Below are 6,000 nucleotides of genomic sequence, written 5' to 3' on the forward strand. Positions count from 1 at the left end.
CCTCTCTTTACATTCCTCATATTTTACATGCCATTTGTTTTCATTTGGTTCATCTCTGCTCCACCTAATCTGGCACCTCCAATTCCAATGATGTCATCTCTGCATGAGCGCTCTGTCTCTGAGGGAGAAAAGAAAAGTAAAGTTTTTCTGGCCTGAAACCTGAGGATGCTTTAGTTGGGTTGGACGGCACATTTTGATAAATGGCTTTATTCAGCTGCAGTTAGACTGGAACTAATTCAGTGGGTGTATATGAACTGGGTAGGGCCGAGCTGATCGAATGGAGGAAATACAGACGCAGCTGCATGAGCGGTTCCAGCTAACTTAATCCTGAGTGGACAGTGAAAGACCTCGATGACCTTCCTGCTGTAAGGAAGCCACCCTACGGTCAGAACAGTTGTTAAAATATACACTAGAAAACTAATGATCAGAGCTGCCACTAGGGGTCATTTCAATGGTTAAACAAACATTGAACCAAACAGTATATACTAAAAAGAGTGTGTTAAGAAATTTACAAAAATTAAGTCTGAAAATATCTACTCCGCTAAGGCACTTCAACAATATTTTTTTCCATCTTAAACTCCTCTGGCCTGCCTACAGTCCAGATTCGTTGCCTGTTGAAATCCTACGGTACAATATTGAACTCATACAACGTAGGCTGGGACTAGAGAGCATCTCAAAACTTTTTTCAAGCAGAAATATTTTTTACAAAACAACTTTTTGTGAAATTTTTCTCAATTTTGTGAAATATAAATTTCAGTTACCAGTGAAAGTCTCATCAACTTTCTTGTTTCTTCTCCAACCTTTTTTTCTCTGGTCTATTCACAGATATCATCAAGTTTTGAAATTACATCCTTGTTTGTGCACATTTTCTGCTGAAACAGGAAGATGAAACAGAAAAACTGAGCGTGTTTATGAATAAATCATAAAACTGATGTTCTATTCCTTTCTCTCCTTTTTTCTTTTTCTTTTTTTTCCCCCTCCAACTTACTTTCATCTCAACGAACCGTTCCTTGAGTTCCTCTGGTTTGGGTTTGTTGTTTAATCCTCGGACGGCCGAGCTGTGAACCAACAGGTCCGTTTATAAACCATCACAGTTGATTTAACGGGACTCTTTGGTCTCTCCTCACTTCGTTATCACTGCCTTTTGATGCCATGGTTTGTGTGAATGTGTGTGTGAATGTGTGTGTGAATGTGTGTGTGAATGTGTGTGTGCAAGCAATCGTTAATAGCCATTAGCGGCCTGGCGTCCAGTCGGAGTCTGTGTGGGAGGCTAATTTCCCCATTTCTGAAACAGCTGCACAGATGGAGACGCGGTGCACGCTCGTACCATCAAGCAAATAGATCAGTAGTAAACACACACACACACACACACACACACCCATCGATGGATGTATTATTCATTAGCACCAGTGCCACTGTTTATCATAGAAGAGGCCTTTTCAGAAATCGATGCACTGTTGTTAAAAAGTCATTTTCTTGTCCGGCTGATGTGTTGCTTCTGTTGCTTTTATCCAATTAGTCCAAAGCCCAACTGAAATGATGAACAAAGGCCTCGTTAATCATTTATTAAATTCATAACATCTGCTAAAAAATCCAACAGAAACACAGAGAACTGTATTAATATTTAATGTTTGGTTCAGAAACGCAGCCATAAAGTTGTAAAACAAACAACATCCAAACTCTGTGTTCTGGAATATCACAGTGTGTTGGGTTTAAATGTTGTTGGATTGATCTGCAGGGAAACGTTGGACAACAACAAAGACCAATAGGAACAAAACTAACTCTTACATCTACTGCCGTTATTTCTGTTTCGGCAGTACACAGGAAGAGAAAAGTGGTCTTCACCTTAACGATATTTATTCATCTTGTTAAATCACGATGACTCATGATTTTATTAAATGAAAGTTATGATTAATCATGATTAATCCACAGCTACCCTGTGGTTAATCAGATTAAAGGTTTAAATTATGTTAACAGCCATATCAATGAGTTTATTGATCCTGAGGAATGTTAGCTGTGAATTAACTTAGTTTTTTTCCTGTTCCTGTTGTGCTTTTGAAAAAAGTTCCACACAGTTGAGAAGGTCACACAGTTCACACCACTGTTGAACACACACTGTGTCTCCGTTCGAGGCCAACGTCAAAACTTTTCAAGTTCTGCACATTATCTGTGTGTGAATGTGCTGTAACTGTTTATTGAGTACCTTTTCACGCCTTATAGAGAACGAGAAACTTTATTCCACATCCCAGAGTTTGGAACTCGGTGTTCTGCACAGCTGCTGTGGCCTGAGCTGCTGAGGACGATGTCACCGATCGTTTCCTTCATTTGAAAATAGTAAATTCCTCTTGTTCTGCTCGCACACGTTTCCACAAACGGTTGTGCAACAGTTGTTCTGCTCGCACACGTTTCCACAAACAACGGCTGTGCAACAGCGAGCGATGATTAAAACATGTCTAATAATATAGAGTAAAAACAGCCAGAGCAGCTCCAGGACATGGAGCTGTGGTTGTTTACAGCTGCCGCCTCAGAGATCAGGGAATCATATCAACAGTGGATCAGCCGTTGTTTGTACAAGTCTAAGCCTGTTTATCCATTTCAGACAGAGTCCTTCACTCTCACCCCTCACACACACACACACACACACACTCAGATGACCTTCTCTTTTCACCACCCTCGCAATCCGTTTTATTATCTACAGGTCTTTGTAGCCTTCAACTTCCTGCGGGAGATTTCCATCTGCAGCTACATGAGATCTGTTTTGTTGTCGTTTTCTCACCGTGACTTCAAAGCTCCTCTCATTTCTGGGGCATTTCTTTATCCATTTCTGAAACAGGGTGAAGCATCTTCTTCTCTCCCCACTGTGCAGCCTCTGATTTCAGCTCAGACCAACAGCAAATTCACTCAGCTCCGATTCCGTCTGCCTATTTTTATCAGCTCAATAAAGCTGCTCAGAGGCGACCGAGTGAATAAAGCTCGCACATAAAAATGCAGTGAGTTTCGCAGACACAGTTTTACCACAATCGGAGCGTCTCCAGCTTTGAAGATCACTTCAAAACAGAAATGCTAGCAGCTCTTTGATTATTGTTGCCTTGTTTGCTGCCAAGCCTCAGTGGAATAATGACACTGTCTGTTTGATATGAGCTTACTCTACTTTAATTTGTGGAGGATTAAGCTCTGTGTCTATGTTGATGTTAGGGATTTAATCTTATTATTTATAAAAAAAACTTCAGTTAAACAGGATTGTGCTGCTGGCTGTGGTCTTATGTCTCGTTAAAGAGACAAAATCCACTCCAATATACCTTCAACACAATTCATGTGTTGGATAATCCACCAAAAATACACTTTATTCTTTGACAAATGCAGCCCATTAGTACCAGCCCCGCCTGTCGGTTCTCCAGGCTAAATTCCCAAACACTGTAAGCCGCTGTAGTGGGACTGGGAATTCTGGCAGAATTTCCTTCGCTGTTTTTTCCGGCCCTAATGACTCCTGGTCATCATTTCTGCTCCAGCGGTCTGCGTCGGTCCACATGTCCAGCTGTACGCTCTGCTCGTCTGCAGCAGGAGCTCACGCTGCGTGCACACAGCTCTCAGGCTACTAGCTTGGCTGGCAATTAGCTCAACAGCGTGTGACCGTGCAATCAGAGCACGGAGCAGTCTGTGACACATTAATATGACTTACTCCACATGTACGTGGCTAACTCTGGTCAGCTGAGCGAATTCATGGGAGTGAGGCCAGTGACGCCGCCACTGTCCTGGGAAAAACTGACTTACAGACAAACAACTGACTAATGCTGTAAAGCAGTGGTTATGAAAGTGTCATGGAAACTTCCCCTAGGGGGAGCCAAAGCAATTAATGGAGGCATAAAAATGGCAAAAAGAAGCAATGGAAAGGAATTGGCACACACTACTGTCGTTGTTGCTTTGAAAAAGAAGCAATGGAAAGGAATTGGCACTCTACTGTTGTTGTTGTTTGGGCCAATAAAATACAATCAAAATATAATATACAATTATATATAAATAATTTAAAAAACAATAATTTAATAAAAATAAATACATAATAATTAATAAAAAGAGAGTAGAACTAGGGTGCAGATTTTTTTTCTTTTTTTTTACTTCATTTTATTTCTGTAATTTTCACACAGTTTCGTCATTTGTAAAAGCCCTGGTTTCTCTGGGAGCAGCAGCCTCTGTCGACAGCCACACAAATGTGCTGATTTTAATGAGCCATCATCTCCGTACTACAACAAAATCATCACGTGTTTCAGTTTGTACTACAGTAACAGCTGGGTGAAAACCGCAGCTGTTGTATTTGTCAGCGCAGCTTCCTGAGGGAAACAGTGGAGGATAATGAACTGCCGGCTGCCCGTGCCTGTACAGCCAGGCATGTCTGAGAGCTGGCACATGACCGCAGCGTAGGCCTGAGGAGGAGAGAAGAACTCCGCTCCGAGGAGACGTTCTTTCACAGTCCAGTGCCCAGATGGTCGGCAATTATTATTACAATCCATCTTCCACCGCAGGGTCAGAAGATCCAGGGAGAGAGTGCAGTGAGACGGGTTTTTTTTTTCTTCCACTGATTATTTTAAGCACGAAGAGTGAGAGAGAGTGAGAAAATCTTCTGGATTTGAGCAGCGTTCTTTTCCATCATCTTATGTTTTGCTCTGCTCTGGAAGCAGACTTGAACAAACAGGACTAAATGAAGATCCAGGTTTTTCTTCCACTGAGCCCAAAGTGTCTATAAAAATAAAACATAACCTCAGTGATTCTCCTCTGGTAATTGCTCATTGCTTCACAGCAGATTTTAATCACAGTATAATTATTATTATTTTTATTTTTTATTTATCAAAAGTCTGGTCCGGGGCCCACTTTGGGGACATGAGCGTTATCTTATTACAAAGAAAATCATATGGTTACCATTTTTGTTATATTTGAGAATATTTAAAACACCAACAAGGATGATAATGGAACTTAATTTTTTTTTAACTTTCTACAATATTTTCAATCTTTTTTTTGAGAGCTAAGAAACACCTGTGTCTGGCATAAGGTTCAGTTATTTTCCTAGATTCAACTTTGTCATTATTTTTAGGATATTCTGTTTTTGGCTATAGTTAGCTTCATGGCTAACTTTGACTTCATTGATGTTATTGATTTGTAGCATGTTTGCTATGTTTGTGCTAACTCATGTTTAGTTCTGGTCGATCGTTTTCTGTTCTACTCCACAGTGGTTCCATGGCCGTCAGTGTCCCTGTTTGGTCGATCGTTTTCTTTTCTACTCCACTGTGGTTCCATGGCCGTCAGTTTCTTTGATTCTGGCTCATTCTGACTTGTATATTGGTATTTGGAGACATTTAGCCGTAGCTAACTCGTCTGGTTGCCGCAGCTGTGGCTCAGCATTTACTGCAGTTCATAACTACAGTACCTGCGGTCCTCTTGGTGGATTGGCTCTAAATGTAGCTGCTAAAAAAGGTCTTAGAATTCCGTGGCTGTTCTCCTCCTGCCCTCGTCCACCTCTCTGGACTGTCATCTCCACGTGTGAAAAAAAAAACCTGAGTCTGATCTGAGGCAGCTCTCCAGTGTTTCTGACTTTGTATGCAGCTACTGCGCCATCCTATAAATGTACTCCGAAGGCTGGACAGAGTATCCGTACAGCAGCTGTGAGGCTGATCATTGCACTGATGCTGGTGTGTTGTCCTAACTGCTGTCCAGGACACTTGGCATTAGGTCTCCTCCTGTGTGAGACATGAAAGAGAGCCGGTGGAGGACGGAGACAGCTGGTGGTGTCTGATTGGCTGTGAGCCTCCGTGTGGTGCCACACTGCTGGGTTTGCATCCTTAATGCACAATATTCTCTGTGTGTGTTCCTGGTGTAGCTACACTTGTGGGGACATTCTGTCTGAAAATGCTATTGTTATGGGGACACGTTGTCCCTGTAGGGACATTTTGCAGGTGCCCACAAAAGTTGAAGATTTTGTCTAGATTTAGGGTCAGATTAGAGCTAAGATTA

The sequence above is a fragment of the Cynoglossus semilaevis genome, chromosome 3 (genome assembly GCF_000523025.1).
Source record: "Cynoglossus semilaevis isolate Cse_v1.0 chromosome 3, Cse_v1.0, whole genome shotgun sequence".
Classification (NCBI taxonomy): domain Eukaryota; kingdom Metazoa; phylum Chordata; class Actinopteri; order Pleuronectiformes; family Cynoglossidae; genus Cynoglossus; species Cynoglossus semilaevis.